The sequence below is a fragment of the Ostrinia nubilalis genome, chromosome 26, assembly GCF_963855985.1.
Source record: "Ostrinia nubilalis chromosome 26, ilOstNubi1.1, whole genome shotgun sequence".
NCBI classification, from domain to species: Eukaryota; Metazoa; Arthropoda; class Insecta; order Lepidoptera; family Crambidae; genus Ostrinia; species Ostrinia nubilalis.
The window spans coordinates 5,221,832-5,242,738 of record NC_087113.1 but is presented as its reverse complement, the minus strand read 5'-3'; the positions used below and the strand labels follow the sequence as shown (position 1 = coordinate 5,242,738).

The 20,907-nt window shown below is 37.3% G+C and overlaps 1 protein-coding gene across 1 annotated transcript in view; it reads right to left on the bottom strand.

The window, feature by feature from the left end:
- The window catches only part of LOC135084482 (sperm surface protein Sp17), a 224,368-nt gene that overhangs the window by 137,948 nt on the left and 65,513 nt on the right, over positions 1-20,907 (bottom strand). The window lies entirely within an intron of this gene.

The window sequence follows — 20,907 nt, the reverse complement described above, 5'->3', positions numbered from 1 at the left end:
TTATAACTCTATTTACATCTGCATCTGTAAGCAAGGATTCATGTTCTCCAGCCCAGATGCCGAGTAAACAGAATCGTCTTTCAGTGACGTGCAGTTGCCCCAATATTTGACCTAATTTTTTATTATATAATTGTGTCAGTGTGCTCTTCTATGGAGTGTAAGACGATTGTATGTAGGTACTATTAAAATGTAATTTTAACTCATTGGTTTTGTCTCATATTTGAGGAATGTACTATGTATGATGAGTAGAGTCTTAGTTTAAAAGGATGCCAACGATTTAAATTTCAATAGGTAGACAAAATTCCTAATTCTTAATTATCAAAAATTTTAGCTTTCTCCAGTAACACTGATATTATTATACTGTGACTCATCAAAGTCATCATTGTCAAAAATATTGACAAATCTCGAACTGTCACGGCCAAAAAACTGACACGCGTCCGTCCTCCGTAAGCGCCACCGCGCGACTGATTGAGATTGTCCAAGCCGTCATGGGCGATTTTTTCCACATTTTTTAACATAGTAACTAAATAAGACGCAATATAAAAATTTCATCCGTTAAAAGCCCTCAAGTTATTTCTGATCTTTAGTTTAGTAAAAGATTCAGAATCTCAAATCGCTTATTTAAAAAATAAAACCATAAATAGAAAACGAATAGAGGTAACTTTGGGAATTTATTCTATCGAGTCAACTTCATCAAATCGTGTTTCCATCCGTTAATAGCCCTAGAAAATATCCTCAACTATGCCCAAAAAAAATCTTAGCCTTTAGTTTTACTGTTTAGTACCTCAAAAATGAAAAATGAAAACCTCATTTTCGCCATTTTCTCTGCTACCCGGCCTTAATGAAAATGCATTTATTAACGATATTTTCACGAAACCCCAAAATGGAAAGGAATAATCCCTAAATGTTAGACTTTATGACTCCATGTTTTTTACGCCCTTAAAGGGCTTTACGTGCACTTATTTTAATATTGTCATAATAACTCAATATGGTAAACAATAAACATTTTGGTTTTATAGGCATCTGATATTACTCGACACACTCAGGCCACCAGTTATCATAAAGACTCATACAACTCATAAAACTCATTTATTTTTGACAATAGGCTTTTAAAAAGCACTTTCACCCGTCCCAATATTAACCCTACTACTGCTTCGGGACAATAAATGGGACAGTGCTGAGAAGAAGCAGCGCAAGAAACTCAGTCACCATTGTCAGCCTCCTTTTCAAGGGTTTTCAAATCATCATCAAATTTGACTCATGAAATAACTTATCTAAAAATCTATTGATTTGGGCCTAAAATGTAACCAAATACTATAAGGTGTCTGACTACTCACGGACATTGCCGTGACCGGAGAGAGCGGCGAGCGTTCGGCGAACGAACGAGCAATGTTCGGTTCGCGAGCGAACATAGAAGAAGACGATCCTGACGCACTCTCTTCAACGACTTTGCACTAAACTATCTCGATATTATTGTAAATTTATACCGAATAGACAATTTTATACAGTCCACTCTTTTCATTTATTAACTTCCACTACACTCACTATCGAAGTAACAGTGTCCTTTTGACAGCTATAAATGTCTTTTTTCAAGTTGTGTGTGCGAATCGAAGCCAAGACTTTCAGGTCAAGATAGTCCTTAAACTACGGCAATTTCTCTACATCCTGTATAAGAGTCTTCCAGCGACTCGGCCTACTTTTATAGCTTGGTCCTTGGGAATTTAAAAAAAAAATCTTCCAGCAACTGGGCCCACTTTCGATGTGCTTAACAGGGATGTTAAGGATAATCTAATATTATACCGGTTTCGGTTACGGTTACGGATATGAAATCATTTCGGATTATTCGAAAGTTTCGGATAACAATTTAAAAAATGTAAAATTCAAATACCAAAATGCTGCGCGACCTACATAGCCACTTTATGTACTATGACGACACCTAGGATAAAGGTAAATAAAACAGGCGAGTATATTAGATTGTGCCAGGGAATGCCAGACAAGTAATAAATATTAAAAAAATAACATCCCTGGTGCATAATAATAACCCCCAGCAAAATATACCACAACAATACCTGCAATTACGTGTCACGTAACAAGACGTTGTGACGTAGACATGTGAAGACGGATGGGGTACGGGAAATAACGCTGTAAGTATGTGGGAGGAGACCGGGGCGATATAGATGTCACCGGAAAATAACAAGACTCGTAAGTTGATCAATTTTCTAGGTAGTTGATCAACTCTCGGAAAATAATAAACGGCAGTTGAAATGTACTATTTAACGCATTGAATTTTAGCTAATTGGTCAACTTACGGTACCTAGCCGTAATTTAATAATTAACTATATTGCTACAAGTAAAATCATCCACAAATGGACCAATCGTTGCCCAGTGTACTATTTGACGGTACACTATTATCCGTCACTTAATACACTTTTCTCTGATTGGTCGACAGCATTAATTATAAGCATTTAGCAAGTGTTTATTCATAGAGTTACAAACACTTTTTAGAGATTTATATTTTAGAGATAGGGATATTCAAGTTCGTCTATGCTATATTAGTTAAGTAAATGAAAAATGTTTAAAAAAATAATTGGAGCTCAGAGTTTTATTATTGTAAGTTATATTAATAATAAGTATTATAATCAGTTTAATCAGTCAGTACAATCAGTGGGCTAAGTACAGAAAATAATAAGTTTATTTATTTTCTGTACTTAGCCCACTGTAGTACTTTTGTAACTCTGCATCAAAGTGTTCTCGATCGACAAAACTAGTATTGCTCACTGATTGTTCGTTTATTTCTACCACTACAGACTCCATTTCACTCATCATAAATAAAATCACGCGTTATAATAAGAATTATTACCAAACAAAACAACAATTGCTAATTTTACTACTGTAAATAAAGATAATAGATAGATTTATTTACGTTTAAACCGGTAATGGCGGCGGCCGGGTGGCGGGGAGCGGTATAAAAGCACGTGAGTCTTTTAACCAATCAACGTGCACCTTGCCTTTGTCGGATGATTTAACGGCAAGACGCCGTAAATTAATCAACTTACTAAAATACATACGTTAAATAGTACATTTCAAATGCCGTTTATTATTTTCCGAGAGTTGATCAACTACCTAGAAAATTGATCAACTTACGAGTCTTGTTATTTTCCGGTGACATAGACATCAATATTTTGCGGTAACCTCTTTGGAATATGACGTTGTTGGTAATTTTGTTTTCGTTTATTGGCGCTTTATTTATATTTATATTATGAGTTTCAAATTTTTTTCGATAAGATATTTATTACGTCACAAAATAAACGCTTCTCAAAAACTGGGAAATATAGCACCCAGAGATATGTATTAAAATACAAAATATTGATCAGAATGTGTTAGCTAAAGACCCGTTGAAAAATTAGCTTAAACAGGAAGTTTAATTTACATACTAAATTTCAAAAATCATTAGCAATTTAGTCCTACCTTCACTTAATTGTGAGTCATTTATTAATATTACTGCGACAAAAATGTTTTGGAAAGTGGAAATGAAAATTCACCACCGGAATTATGCCAAAAAAGAGTTTGTTGAAATTCACCCTGACCAGATCAGATAGAAAAGGTGTTTTACCTACTACACAAACTTTTGCTTTCGGACTTGTACTTTGTTGTTACGAGATTCGATATCTATTTCCAGTCACGTGCGAACTGAATAAATGGACAGGAGTAGGAAATAAGAAAACCAGCGTTGTGTCTGATGAGTGTTTTTTTTTTTATTGTTGGCCTCTTTCACTCACAATGCGAAGCTGTCAAATACGACAGAGACAGATAGACTCGCAAAAACTTATCTGCAGACTCTTATGGCTTTGAGCGATATATCTGACAGAGTATGTATGAAGACTTCCGGCAATTGAGCGAAACGATGGCTGGTTTACACTGTATTGAGTGTCTTGAGTACGATTCCGAAGAAGGATGCATATAATATGTACCTATTGACAAATTTCTTTGTGTAGGTATCTTATAAGTAAAGTAAGCTCTTGTAGAGCTTGCAAAAGATATAGAGATAGTTCTTCTTATAAAACAATGCTTTTTGTATACAGTTTTTATCTTTTCATTTGTATTTTTTTACTAGGTATCTATGTGTTTTTATAGAAATTAAACACCTACCTGAAACAGTCGATTATTTTTAATGAAAAATCATCTTAAAAATGTTATTTTATCAAGTTTCTCATGTATTTGAATTTAGCAGCTTAAAATAATAAAATTTCCCAAACACATTTTTTGAGCGGCGTAGCTGAAAATCATATGTTTTTTATGACATAGAACTTTGTTTTTTTTTTACACGAAAATATACAGAGGTTCAATTTTGAGGACAACATTATTAATGAGTATTTTCTTTTACAAATTCGACAAAAAATAATTGAACTAAGCGTTTCTAATTTTGGTGCAGTGTCCACATCCTTAATTTCTTACAATATGTATTTTTTTAGCTGAAGATGAAAACAGAACTTAGGGAAAAAGTATATTTTTGGATTATACAATCTATCTATTATCTAAGATTACCAAATTAAGCAAGTTTCCCAAATAACTGTGATTAAGTCACGTCCTTAAGTTTTGTCCGCGAAAAATTTATGATTTTGGTGTCAATAATGAAATAGCTCGTCAGTTTCTTTAAAGATCAAACAGGATTTAAACACTCCCATCATTCGTTAGGTTTAGTACCGCCCCCGCGAGCAGTGACGGCAGACGGGTGCAAGACCTCTGCGTCTTCCCGCCAAAAACGTAAATGTGTTGTTTTTTTTTAAACGGACAACAATTCTGCAATTTTGGTGTCTTTTTGTATAAGATTTCTAAGCTATTCTTTTTAGTTGAATTCCTCGTATAATGTAAAGGAACTGTTTTCATACCATGTGTTAAAATGTTATTGTTATATTTAAAACAGATTTCATATAATTTAGCTTTTTCAACGAGAATCTAATTTTGGTGAGTCAATTTTGGTGTTTTTGGTGGTGCACCAAAGCATTTTTAACCGACTTAACTCCGTCAATTGTGAACCGATTTTCAAAATTCTTTTTTTGTTCTATAGGGTACACTTATGTGGTGGTCCCATTGTCACCAAGTCAGGATCTGATGATGGGATCCTAGGGAAATCGAGAGTAAACCTCAAATTTTGTAGGAATGCAATACGTTTTCTAAAGTTATTCAAGTAGTCATCATCTAATGTTGATGAGGTGATGATGGAAGGTAAAACTCCTTAACGCTTAGGAGTTGGAGGATAATTCTTTAAATATTTTAGGTAGGTATGTACATACAGTTGTATTATTTCAGGTATTTAAGATGAGCTGATGATGAAAGGTCAAACAACATAAGTTAGGAGTTAGATGATACTCAATACTCATTTGTTGATACATACATTGACACATGATACATTGATACTTTTTAGTTGCCGATATTTAAAGTAGGGAGCCTGTATTTTGCTAGAAAGATTATTTACACTTGGATTGTAATTAAGACTATAATTTTCCATTACAAAATGGAAAATTATAGTCTTAATCACATTAAACATAGGTACTGTCCCTCTTCAGTGACAATAACAAGGACTAATCAACTAAAAAGCATGAAAAAAAATAATTTTAACAAAAAAATTAAAACCGACGCCAAAAATCACTTAAAAATAGAAAATAAGTACGTCGTTATTTATTTATTAGGACAATATACCATGATTAATATTTTTGGAGTCGGTGCTGGTAAATTTAAAACCATTTCTTGAGCTTGGCACTAAGATATGACCGACTGACAGCATATTTTCTAATTTTGGTGCTTTAATATAAATTTTGGTGTTCTCTTAATTTTGGTGTAAGGAAAATCTAAAAAACTACTGGACAAAATTTAATGTCTTAATCATTTTAGAAACAGTATAAGTTTCCAATAAATTTGATCTATAATTAAAGAATAAAAATACACAAATAACAATTTCCACCAAAATTAGGCAAAAATATGCACTTGTTGAAATTCACCCAGAGATAGTTCTTCTTATAAAACAATGCTTTTTGTATACAGTTTTTATCTTTTCATTTGTATTTTTTTACTAGGTATCTATGTGTTTTTATAGAAATTAAACACCTACCTGAAACAGTCGATTATTTTTAATGAAAAATCATCTTAAAAATGTTATTTTATCAAGTTTCTCATGTATTTGAATTTAGCAGCTTAAAATAATAAAATACTTAAAAATGTTTGTTCGTCAAACTTTTTTGTTGTTTTGATTTTCTTTTCTATGATTCAAAACTGCAACAAATTATTTATAATTAAACATTGTCTAGGGGGTTTTCGTCTCATCCCAATGCGAGAGATATAACATCTATCTTCTAATTTATCTACATATACATATAATTCAAAAAGGTGACTGACTGACATAGTGATCTATCAACGCACAGCCCAAACCACTGGACGGATCGGGCTAAAATTTGGCATGCAGGTAGATGTTATGACGTAGGCATCTGCTAAAAAAGGATTATACGAAACTCCACCCCTAAGGGGGTAAACGGGATCCACGCGTACGAAGTCGCGGGCGGCCGCTAGTTTTAATATAAATAGACTGTAGAACCATAAAACTTGAAACGGGGCAACGGAACGTATTGATTGATTTCTGCACCGAACCGGGTCAGTTGACATATTGGCTTGCCTTGTGGCTAGGGATGGGACATCGATATATTGGTTACGATGATCCCTTAATTAGGTATTTTAAACCCAGTTTTATTTGTCGATATTTTTTGAGGCTGTATTTTGAAAAGGTAGACAGCAAAAATAGCTTTCTCAGCTGCAACCGGGCAGGTCAGCGAATACAGAAGGTTCTCAAGCTAGAAGAAACTAAAAAAGACTTTTCAAGGCGAAAGTGAATAAGCACTTACAGGGCAGATACCATCCTAGACAGCATCTCACTTAACACCAGATGCGATTGAGGTCAAATACCTACCTTGTTCTTATTCTGCATATTAAAAAAACTATAGCCAATTTCAAAAGTAGTCATTTAAGCTTAAAGTATTTAACACATTTTGAATTGTACCTACAATATCGTATCTCATCGTGTTGGATCTATTTCCCCCCAAAAGACCCGGCCTTCCCACCGTTACTATCCGCATAATAGATTAAAAATAACCTTTTTTATTTATCTAAATTATTAAACATACATAAACATTCTCTAATTATTAGAAAACATTCAGAAAACCCATAAAACACCATGTAAATTCCATCAGGTAAACATGCTTCTGAGAATAGATAAGATAAGATAAGATAATCATTTATTGTCTTTTCTGTGTTAGTACATTTTATAGCTATTTTAAATCGGATCAATCCATAACAACTTCTAGGGAAATAAAATGTCTGATCTATAAATAGAGTTCTTTGAAGATAGGGTTGCCATCTGTCCGGGTTTCCCCAGATTTGTCCTAGTTTAGAGGGCGTCCGGGGTGTGTCCGGGTTTAAAAATTCATTTTAAAATTTAAATTCTCTGGTCGAAACGCAACCCGACGATGCGACTAACTTTAAAAAAAATCTTTTTGACTTTTTTTTATCCACAACGAGGAAGCTCTTGGCTTGATGGTAAGTGACGATCAGGCCGAAGGTGGAAGCGAGCTTCACCCGGAATCCTCAACCACAGAGGAACTGGCTATCTTACCTCTAACTACCGGAACACAACAATGCTGTTAACATTGATATTATGGCGACAGACTTAGGTAAGATGGTGGTAGCTAGCCAGGCGGACTTAGAACAAGCCAACGAAACCGAACAGAAAAATCAGCCTCCACTGGGAATCGAACCCGGGATCTTTGCATCTGAAGCAGGTGGTCTTACCACTAGACCACAGATGCGGTTAAAAAGGATTGAGTGACATCCCCGGATTTGGGAGTCCAGAACCCGGACTCCCAAATCCGGGGTTTTCACGTGTCTTGTAGTTGCCTAATTTTAGAGATGGCAACCCTAGGTGAAGAATAAACAAACAGCTCACAATTTTAGCGGCAAATATCATGTTTTCTTGTTAAGTGTCTCACGTAGACTTCCTTTGATGTTCCAACCTCGGGACAGACTATCAAAACATTAACCTTGTAACTTGGCGTGTTATCAAGAAAAGTGATAGAGATCAGGCAAGATCCTTAGTTGGTGAACGGGCCGTTTTTGTGAAAATAAATAAGTAACCTTACGATATGGTCGTAACGTTCTGTCAGACTTTTATCAGATCAAAGTAGTCTTCTCAATTTTATTATTTTTGACAAGTAGGTATGACATCTTTGTTATCTCCTCCACACCTCTCCCATACTTCCAAAAAAACTATAGCTTTCTCGTTCAAAAATGTTAAGTATAAAAATTACTATCTAACATACAAATAAAAAATGCTCTTTATTGTTGACAAAATTTTAATTTAGTCTCTACTGCACGACCCTCTCTAACTTTATCATCATCATCATCATCATCTCAGCCATAGGACGTCCACTGCCGAACATAGGCCTCCCCCAATGCTTTCCATGTTGCCCAGTTGGTAGCGGCCTGCGTCCAGCGCTTTCCTGCTACCTTGCCAGAGGTAAATGGAGGATTTAACCACATAAGTTCGCGTGATTATAAAAAAATTGTAACAAAGGCGTGATACGAACTTTTTGGCTACTTTGGGTGTCACGAACTATGTGACGCTGACTGACTGTACCTTACAAAGGTTCTATGGATTCGTAATTATTATTTAAAGGGCAAGTTACGAAAGACCATTAATCGGAGTTCCGTCGGTAATCCATTTAAAAAGCGGTGGCGAGTCAACACGTCGACTGGTTCACACGAAATCAGGTCACTCGACATGATACATTAGTGATGTGCTGATTAATGCAAAATTATCGATAAATTAATTATTTTTCAAATTTCAACATTCTTGTTTAGGTAATATTCTGATACGCAGGATGATTGCCAAAAATGTAGTTAGCTTGTCAATAAGATCCCCAAAATCGATCAAACACTAGCTTTGCCCGCGTGGCAAAAAATCGTGAAATTCGTGTGACGTACTTTATGGATGGCCCCTTATTGTAATGTGCGTGTGCACTCATGGATGATTTTGCGTGTACCGATAACACTCAAACATTAGCGGAAGCATGGTGGGGTGCGTCTTCGTGGATGAAACGATCTATATACAATCGTATACTTTTTTACTAAACTTTTGTATATATGAGTCTAGTATAAGTGCGATTTTAGAACAAAAGTCTAAAAGTACAATAAAAATAAAGCGTCAAAAGACATACATACTCGTATGTTGCCTTGAAAGATCCCTTTATCAAGCTAGTAAAATACTTATGGCCCTGTGAAGGTAAACACGTGTTGAGAAAGCGGCACCTGGGACTTGTCAGGTAATAACATTACTTTGAGTCATAAGCATGTCAAGTTTGACATCAATAAAAGTTAGTTGGTCGATAGAAAGGGCAATTAAATGAAGAGGCTTGCCTTTAAGGATATGAAATAAGTCGTGGAGTATTTTAAGCTGTGTAATTTTACAATCATAATGAAGCCTTTCTAAAGACACGGGCCACGTGTGTTACCAGTGATGACTTATGGTTCGGAAACGTGGCCTCTCACTGTAGGCCTTATACAGAAGCTCAAAGTTGCACGCTATGGAGACGGCTATGCTCGGTATTTCTTTACGAGATCGAATCAGAAATCCGTAACGGAGGAGATCCGTAAACGAAGTTAAGTCGCTGACAGTTAAGGGCAGGTTACATAGTACGCAGAACTGACGGCTGATGGGGCAGCAAGGTTCTGGAGTGGAGGCCGCGCACCGGAAAACGCCACCCACAAGGTGGACCGACGACATCATAAAGGTAGCAGGAAGGCGCTGGACGCAGGCCATTACCATCCGGGCAACATGGAGAGCTTTGGGGGAGGCCTATGTTCAGCAGTGGACGTCCTATGGCTGAGATGACGATTTGGGTTTTCAAATAAAATTAATCTAATTTTCAATCCAAGATTGTGGATTGGTTAACCCATCTCATAAAGTTTGAAAGTATCACAAAACACGTGGTCATAAAAAAGAGTGAATATTTTTCAAAATTGCTAGTATTTTTTGGCGTGTACTTACAAGTAGGTATTATAAACGATGTACGAAAAATGCAGTTTGTACAAAATGGAGGGTATCCGACGTTTATGTATATTGCTAGTAAGCCCGTTGTCCGCACGCGAAATGTTACGATGTTCGTATTTTACTCGTACATTCAGGTATTATAGCTTTTATATTCAGGGCATTCAACCCCTTTTCACCCCTTTTAGGGTTGTATCTCATTGTTTATTCGACTTTTGTTTTGTATAAAATCATTTGCCTGATTTTGTGGAGCGAGGGATGTGTGTTTGGGCTGAAAATCTATTGTTGTTTTAGAAGAATATAGACTGAATTAAATGCAGCTCAAAATTGAATTCAAACACAGTGATTTAATTAGATCCAATGTTTAGACGTTGTTATTATATAACGTGGTGGCAGCTAATATGTAAACATTCTTTTTTAAACTCAAACTTAGGTATACTCGTACTCGTATTTTACACCTTGAAGAAAAATACCTAATCCAATAACAATCTAACGTTTTACATCTTAATGGAATTTAGTAGAGAAATACCTACACATAGTTACCTTTTTGCTTAAATTACTCTTACGTAGAAGGAGGTAGGTAGAACTAGGTATGTAACAAGCTTTAAACACTATGTCATAGTTATTATGTATTACCTATTTTATACTTTTTTACAAGAATAATTTTAACGTTATCTATGTTCCATATTTTTTAAATGGAGCCCATTTGCAACTGCAATCGAATATTCTCAGAATGTTCGGCGTAATTGACTGAAAATACTGAAATGTATTTCAAGACGCTATTTGCAGACTTCGAAGAAATTTTAATATTTCTATTTGCCTCGTTTGGAAAAAATAAGGCAGAGGTGGATTATAAAAAAATGAAGTTTTAAGAAATCGAAAGAAGAAAAATACTGGGCGTATATTTTTGTCCTTTGTTGCGAACGCAAATTATTTGTTACATCATTACTTTTTCACGACTAACCTGATTTTGATAGTTTTAACACAGAAATAAGTTGGATTTTATAAAAGACATACACTTAACTTTTTTAGCATATCATTTTGTACAACAGAGAAGCCAGGCATGACGTTCTTTCAGAAAATTTGGGCTTTAGAATTATTTATTTACTAGCTGTGCCCCACGGTGTTCCCCGGGGTAAAACGTAGCCAATGTGTTAGTTCAGGGTGTCAGCTAACTCGAATCCATATCAAATTCTATTAAAATCGCTCCAGCCATTAAAGATGTGAAGAAGTAACAAACATACACACTCACAAACTTTTGCCTTTATGATATTAGTACGTGTGATTTAATTTTAAATGCCACATAAACTGGTTCATTAGGCGAACTGAATGCCATAAGGCATTCTCTACCAGTTATCCTTCGGGCTAAATAGAAAAAAAGTTGGGAAATAATGTTAAAGAGCAAATTCTAACGAACGATAATTCGTTCCCATATGATTTCTATCGCCCCTATCGCCGCGAACGTGATCGGAATGATATTCGGAGATTAGGGCTAATAGTAGCACGGTTTTAGGCATTAACCATGCGGGCGTGTGACGAAACTGTTCGAATTACTTTTCAATGAGGGCTATCGTTTTAGCGCTCACCAGTTGGCGCCACTGTAGAGTAAGGTCCTGTCACTTGCTAGTAGCGAAGACAGTGGCGCCAGCTGGTGAGCGCGAAAGTGGTAGGAGGACTATCGCATTTGCACTCATCAAGATGGCGCCACTGTAGAGTAAGGTTCTGTCAATCGCCAGGGGTGCCAACTGTTAGGTAAAAAAACGATAGCCCGAATTCATTGAGGAAAAGAGAAATTTTTCCACTTTTTACCCGACTGCGCCAGAAGGAGGGTTATGTTTTTTGAGAATGTATGCTGCATTTGTGAACACTAGCGAACGTATTCACAAACGATGCTTGCTTAAGTGAAGCAATAAATCGAACCCACAGCGTTGAATAGAGCTCTGTGATAGGTTCGTGTGTCACCTGTGCGTCCACGCGCACTGTGAGACTTCATAGTAATGTTTGTGTTTAGTTTTTAATTAGTGCTAATAGTAGCACGGCTTTAGACATTAACCATGCGGGCGTGTGACGAAAGTGTTGGAATTACTTTTCAATGAGGGCTATCGTTTTTATACTTAACAGTTGGCACCCCTGGCGATTGACAGGACCTTACTCTACAGTGGCGCCATCTTGATGAGTGCAAATGCGATAGTCCTCCTACCACTTTAGCGCTCACAAGTTGGTGCCATTGTCTTCGCTACTAGCAAGTGATAGGACCTTACTCTACAGTGGCGCTAACTGGTGAGCGCTAAAACGATAGCCCTCATTGAGGACAAGGGATTTTTTTCTACTTTTTACCCCACTGCGCCAGAAGGAGAGCTATCTTTTTACCCGACTGCGCCAGAAGGAGGGTTACGTTTTTTCTGTAAATTTTTACGCAGTTGGGTTTTTGTATCCTACTAATATTTTAAATGCGAAAGTTTTGGATGGATGTCTGGATGTCAACATGTTTGTTACTCTTTCACGCAAAAACTGTTGAACGGATTTTTAGTTGAACGATTTTCGTAGACGAATTTCATAGGGGTCACTGAAAAACTAGGGATTGATGGTGAAAACGCGTCAGTCACCTAATATGGAGAGTCCTTTCTGTTTGGTCAGACTGGTTGAGGAGGCCTTATATTCCCTTAATAATACCTAATGTATGACATGATTCAAAATCCGCTAAAATCTTTTTCAGAAAATATAAGCCAGCAAAACTTGACTTTACTTTTCATTCCAAGTTCAAAAAAACTAACCCAAAGCCTATGTCTGTTCCAGTCTACGTTTCGTTCGTTTAAAATTCGTTCAACACCATAAACTGCTAAACGAATTTTGATCGATCAATTGTTACTTATATGGTCTAGTAACTAGTTAGCATGTTAGCGTGAGAACGAAGTATAAAATAGTGACGCTACAAATCGCATTGTTAACACAATACCACTATCACTGTATATCGTAAAATGTAGTGAAATACCGCGGCTATACTCGCGGGTAATTACGATACGTAACAGACAGACGTTGCGGCCCCGCAATCCTATTAGTGGGACATACGGACGTAAAGAACGTGGAGCCAGTTTAGGTATTAGACAGTATACTTACACAAACTCACATTCCAAAAAAAAAAATCTATGTCTTTAAAAGCGAAAGGTCAGTGATTGACTGACTCAATCACTCATCACGAAATCTCAGAAGCTACAAGTGCTCGGAGTCTCAGAAACTACAAGTGCTTGGAGTCTCAAATTTTGCAGGGGGGTTCCTTTTAGAACGTAGGTGCTCACTAAGAACGGATTTTACGAAACTCCACCCCTAAGGGGGTAAAACGGAATCCACGCGTCAAAGTTGCGGGCGACCGCTAGTTAGAAAATAAAGCTGACGCACGTACAAAAACTCACATTTGGAAATGAATGATTTTTTTATCTACAACGAGGAAGCTCTTGGCCTGTATCTCACGTGATGGTAAGTGATGATCAGGCCGAAGGTGGAAGCGAGCTTAACCCGGAATCCTCAACCACAGAGGATTCTGCATTTTTGATTCAAAGCTTGGCTCTTAGGATGAACGCCATCATATTAAATATTAATTTACGTACAGTCAGTGGCAAATAGGTCGTTCGTTAAATTCCAAACTGGACAAAAAGTTGATAACACATACTTATTCCAATTGTAACAAAGACGTGACGGGCGTCACGAACTATATATTTGGCGCTGATTGTACAAACATTTTTCTTGGTTGATTGATTAGATTTCGATTCAAATTCAAGTTAAAAATTGGCACTATGGTTTCTTGTCTTCGAGTAGTCTTATTTCAAAATAAAATTTTAATTATTTACTAAAATAATCAATAAAAATCGTGTTACCCTGTTCGCTAGTCTCCACTGCCGTGTGTCACTGATCTCATTACTCTGTATTGCTAACATGCCGTGTCATTTCATGCATGACCTAGGACTATATCGCCGACGTTTTTGTAGATAACCTGCTTACCTACGCTTTGACTTACGAGGGACACAAGGCTTCTTAATTTAACGAGCAATTTCCATCGATTTAAGATAAGGTTTGTTGGTTAAAAGGCTTACGTTGGTTTTTTTTATGATATTAATGACATTGTTGAAGATTTAATAATAAACATGTCATATTCCTGCACTTGACAAACCGACATAAGTGATGATGATGATGATTTATCCGACCGATTTGGGCCATGGCCATCGGTAGAGGTCGCACTACGACTCCTAGCTGTCTTGGCGGCGCTGGTGTGCCCAAAGATGGCTTACGTAGCTGATCTTCGCGGCAAACCTAGACTAGCATACTAGACTGTTTAAAGTGAAATAAAGACGGTTTCAGTAAAGTTTAATAACTAGGTATATTTTTTTCATCCTTATCAGAGAAGCTCGTTGCCTGCATCTCACTTGCTACTACCTATCTTATCTTACTACTACTTGCTACTAACTACTTATGTTATTTCTAATTCATCATCATCATCATTTCAGCCACAGGACGTCCACTGCTGAACATAGGCCTGCCCCAATGACTTCCACATCGCCCGGTTGGTAGCGGCCTGCATCCAGCGCCTTCCTGCTACCTTTATGAGATCGTCGGGCCATCTTGTGAATGGACGTACCACGCGACGTTTTCCGGTTTTAACTAAACCTAAAAATGTTGTTAACATTTAAATAAGACGGTGGTAACTAACCAGTATCTTATTATGAACGTAACTTAGATATAAAAGTTAGTGCATTTTCCCACTTTTCGCTGAAAATGAAGAAATGAACTCTATGTAATCCCTGCAAAGTCCTTAATCGTGAAAAGTTTATTGCCTTTTTAACTGACATACCCACAATTGGAGTCCGCTGTGAGCTGAATTTCATATTTTCAGAAGTCAACCGTCAGCGAATATTTCCCAAGCGAACTCAATGAATATTCCTCGAAACAAATGGTGAGACGCATACGTTGGGTTATGCAGTCTATTTCTGTAGAATCATGAAATATTTTTCAGAATTTTTAATCGAAACATCTAACAAATTGTGCTACTTATTAAATATGTATAGAAAGTGAAGAATTTGTGTGTCAAACTTAAGCCCGTATTCATTACTATGAGGTCTCACAGTGCGCGTGGACGCACAGGGTGACACACGAACCAATCACAGAGCTCTATTCAACGGTGTGCGTTCGATTTGCTGCTTCACTTATGCAAGCATCGTTTGCGAATACGGGCGTTAAAATATTATACTTGTCTTGCTTAACTATGCCATCCTCTACTTTAATTAAAACAAAAAGAAAAAAGTAACAAAATTTCAATATTGAAAAACACTTAGCTTAGTAAAAAGAAACCAATAGAATAATTAATATGTAATTTCAACTTTTTTACTAGAGAGACGAGATTCAAACAAGCGATGATATTTGTCAACAGTAGGCCTAAGATGCGCGCCGTGATAACTTTTATCGACGTCAAAATGTATGGGAAAAATCGATAAAATGGCGTGATAACCGCTTATCGCGGCGCGCATCTTAGGCCTACAGGTCTCTTAAACAAATTCTAAAGGTACTTAGTTCTGGTAAGGCAAAAAGATTATGAGACATTAAAAGCTTCATAAGAGCAAAAATATTTTTATAGTCTTATTTTTTTCTATAAACATTTGACGATTTGTAAGCACTATTTAAGGCCCTCGCCCACGGCGACTTTTTGTAACGATGCAGTCGCGCTGCTGTATCGCGTTAGTAGCGCGTTGGCATCACTTCTGTAGTGCGTTGCAAATGCGACTAACACGCGTTAGTAGCGATGCAGTCGCTTGTTTACGAAACGCGCGACAAAAGTCGCCGTGGGCGAGGGCCCTTATAGTCTAAACAAATAAAGAAAGGATGATGGGCACAAATGTATGGAAAGTGGTACCCGCTCCAATAGCCATAACCAATATATATTTTAAAAGGCCTTTAGATGTAGGAAAATGTCTGCTATGGGGCCAGTTCTAATTCACGTTTTGAAAGCAGTAATTCCACTAAGTATTATAATGAAAGTATAACACAATCATCCATGTATACGAGTATGTATTATGACTACAATCTATTAATATAACTAAAAGAAGCATTGAAAAGGAAAGGATTATACCTACGATGAACTATCCAAGCTATTAGCCCTTTATTCGCTTTCATCATCATCATCATGATCATTTTAGCCATAGGACGTCCAGTTGAACATAGGCCCCCCCAATGATTTCCACAATGGCCGGTTGGTGGCGGCCTGCATCCAGCGCCTTCCCGCTACCTTTATGAGGTCGTCGGTCCATCTTGTGGGTGGACTTATTGGGTCTTGTGGGTTTATTCGCTTTAGCAACCCATAATAAAACCCTTAAGAAGTAATAAAACTCCAACCCCTTTATTAATAAAAGTTACACCCTAGTTGAACTCTGGCTTAAATTGTCACTTGGTATGGAAATGTAATTTTAATCTAAGGTTCTTCCTAGGTGTAACTTTTTATTAATAAGGGGGTAGTACTTCTTTAAATAAAAATATTTATTTCACAATTATCCCCATCAATAATAATAGAGTTAAGGAAGGATGCTGGAGCAGTAAACCCTTCCTGCCTCGCATAACCTAAGTACCATACGATGGACACGTATGATACTTCTTCTTCTTCTTCTTCCTCGGTCCCTCACTGATGAGGATCGCGACCACAGATAGTGTTCATAAGCTGTGTGGACCACACGATGCAAACTCCCGCCCACCGTCTTCCTCACCGCGTCCGACCATCTCGTCGGTGCCCTGCCCCGAGCGCGTCCCCCTTCATACTGTATGATACTTAGGTTACACAAAAAGTATCTTTATGTTCGAACGCAACCAGATCTGAGGCTGGTGGCCATAGTAAATGTAGTTCGTCTTGGTAAGACCTTTCAAATGACACTACAAACATAACTATTGGAGCCGGGTACCATTCTGCAAAAAAGTATGTACGAGTATATCTTCGTACACAACCAGATCTGAGGCTGGTGATCATAGTAAAAGTTGTTCATCTTGGTAAGACCTTTCAAACGATACTAGACACATATCTATTGGAGCCGGGTACCATTTTGCCCATTGTCCTTTCAAACTTTGACTAAATGTAAGCGTGGGTGGGACTGAAACTACACTTGCGAGCAAAAGTATGGAATCACTTACATGAAGTTGTTTCCACGCGATCTTGTGAACTAACGAATTTGTTAGTAACAAAAAAAGTGGCACCATTTTAAACATTAAACTTTTAACTTTAAATTGATACCAAATTCATTTAAATCACACCAGTATTTAAAAAGATATCCCGGCTGATGTAAAGAAGTAAGGAAAAAGACATGTATCAACTGTTTGATACGTCGCGAGTTGCGGCCTATTTACCCCCTATAAAAGCACGTGTTTTCGGATTTTTGCTTTTACACGTTGATCCTTACACATCTCCGCTTCTTTTGACATTTTACCTGGGCTTCTACACCTTCAGAAGCAGCACAAATCGTTGCAGTATTGCAAGAAGGGCTCAGCCAGCGGGCTGTCGCACGTCAGCTCCACATAAGGCAGTCTTGGGTTTCTAAAGTTTTAAGACGCTTTCAGGAGACTGCTAGCTTTATCCCGAGACCAAGTTCTGAACAGCGCCGGTGCACATCGCAGAGGGATGACCGTTTTTTCATGTCAAACTCTCTATGAAATCGTTATTTGACTGATATCGACGTCCAGCAAGAGCCCAGAAATGTTTGTAGGATAGCTGTTAGCGAGTGGACAGTTCGTCTAAGATATGAGCAATAGAATTTGACTCCAAAAAGGTCTGCCACAGGCTCGAAACTGACGGCAAGTCACCGACTAGCACGCTTTCAATTAGCTCGCACTTATTTTGATGGGAAGGTGAGTAATGGAGGCGAGTTTTGTTCTCCGATTAATGCAGACTGTGTTTGCAGTGCAGCAGTCGAAGAGGTCGGGTCTATAGGCGGCCTGGAGAGAGATTTGTGCAGTGCTGATTCGCTGAAACAGTGGCTTATAGGGGTGGCTTGCTCGACTTCCCATCGAGATGTGTACGAGCAAATTGGAAGCGTGCTTATCGGTGACCTGCCGTCAGTTTCGAGCCCGTGGCAGGCCTTTTTGGAGTCAAATTCTATTGCTTATATCTTAGACGAACTGTCCACTTGCTAACAGGTATCCTACGAACATTTCTGAGCTCTTGCTGGACGTCGATACCAGTCAAATGACGATTTTATAGAGAGGTTGACATGAAAAAACGGTCATCCTTCTGCGATGTGCACCGGTGCTGTTCAGAACTTGGTCTCGGGATAAAGCCACCAGTCTCCCGAAAGCGTCTTAAAACTTTCGAAACCCAGGACTGGCTTATGTGGAGCTGACGTGCGACAGCCCGCTGGCTGAGCTCTTCTTGCAATAGTGCAACGATTTATGCTGCTTCTGAAGGTGTAGAATCCCAGGTAAAGTGTCAAAAGAAGCGGAGATGTGTAAGGATCAACGTGTAAAAGCAAAATCCGAAAACACGTGCTTTTATAGGGGGTAAATAGGCCGCAACTCGCGACGTATCAAAGAGTAGATACATGTCTTTTTCCTTACTTCGTCACATTAACCGGGATATCTTTTTAAATACTGATGTGATTTAAATAAATTTCGTATCAATTTAAAGTTAAAAGTTTAATCTTTAAAATGGTGCCACTTTTTTTGTTACTAACAAATTCGTTAGTACACAAGATCGCGTGGAAACAACTTCATGTAAATGATTCCATAGTTTTGCTCGCGAGTGTAGAAATACGATATACTAGTTAATTTAATTGTAACTTTATTAATGGGCTTCAATTCGCATTAGTAAGTAATATTATGTTACGTGAGCGAATGTTGCCTACGCATTGTTACCAAACACTTTTCAATGCTAAAATCAGAGTTCTTGTAGGCGTTGGAAAATTCCGTAAATAAATTAATACTTTACTCGGCTCGTTCACCGTTGAGGGCGTAGGTACGAGTACTTGCTGAAACACCGCCCTTTGTCAGCTGAAGGGCTGACATTTGGGTGTTATGAAAAAGATAATAACGTCACAGCGAATGTCAGTCGAAGTTCTAATTTACTTCCAGTTCGTCCTCGAAGTGTCTTTTTAGGGTCCCATCTATATATTATAAATGCGAAAGTAACTCTGTCTGTCTGTCCTACGCCTAAACCACTAAACTGATTTTAATGAAATTTGGCATAGAGATAGTTTGAGTCCCGGGAAAGGACATAGGATAGTTTTTATCCCGGTTTTTTAAACAGGGACGCGCGCGATAAAGTTTTTCTGTGACAACCAAAATTCCACGCGGGCGAAGCCGCGGGTGGAAAGCTAGTACCTTATAAAGAAAAGATAGACATTTATAATGGATCAAAAATCTTCTGCAGGGAAATTTGAACTTTTTTGGTACCTACTTTCAGTTGTCAATAAAGAAAATTAGTTAAACACAATGATTGATTGAGAGTCAAAATCCCATCCTTCTTTTCTCTAACCAAATTATATTTCACCAGCTTTAAAAAATGGAGAATTTTTACCAGTTTTAGGTTTCTTTTTTTGGGAAATCAACCACTCTAGGAAGTTTTTAAAATAATATTTTAAAAAATACAGTCCTTTCGGCTATCGTGACTTTAAATTGTTGATATACCTACCAACATACTTAGTTGAGCAATATAGGTATAACATCGGTGTTTTAATTCTATTGTTTTTCAGGAATTCCTTGAAGACAAGTGTATTTCCGTAAGCGGATTTCCTGCTCTACACTTGATGCTTTTTGACACTAGATTTGGTACTCAAAATCTATTGGATAGTCGCGTTTTGACTATTTTAAAAAGTATTTCAATTGACTACACCCCACCTATTGATACCTTTAGACTTATTCGCACAATAGCCCAATCAGAAGGCTACCTAAGTATACAATGTATACTAATGTATACTATACATATATATTACAGGGTGTCCCAAAATTAGCACGTCACACTGACACTGGAGGTAACTGATTCTAAAACGCATCGAACAAGCTTAATGTCCATAGAAAAGTTTCATAAGTTTTAAGATATGACCAGTTTTATTTATTCATGTCCATAGAAAAGTTTGATGAGTTTTGAAATGCGACTCATATTAGTTATTTTTTTAAATGGTCTTAATTAAACTTGTTAGATGCGTCTTAACCTCTGGTGTCAGTGTGACATGCAAATTTTGGGACACCCTGTAGATACAGCCTAGTACACCTGACCTTCAGACTGAGTATCAGTCTGCTATTTAGACCCAGGTGTAGAACTTATGTATTATATTTAGGATTCCAGCAGACAGAATTGAATTATAAGTAACTTTACGTGTTCGAGTACCGCTGTGGTTGGGAATAAATTATTCAATTGCTTATCGAATCTGTCCCAAAGATTTCTAAGCAACGGCTATTCGAATTGGAGATTTATTATACATTATTGAAGTACAATTTATTCGAATTCATTATAGTATAATAATGAAAACGTAGATGTAGGCAATTTTCAATAAAGATAGCGAACTGTAAACCTGTAAACCTTTGAAAAAGAGGCTGACAATAGTGTCTGAGTTTCTTGCGCTGCTTCTTCTCAGCACTGGCCCACTTATTGTCCTGAAGCAGTGGTAGGGTTAATACTGGGACGTGTAAAAGTGCTTTTTTAAAGCCTATTTACAGAAATAAATGAGTTTTATGACATTTTTATTTATTTTTATAAATCTAAAAAAGGCAATTTAAGTAGGTACACGATACACCACTGATTAATCGCGAAATCTCAGAAACTGTTACACCTACATACTTGAAATTTGGCAGATAGGTTC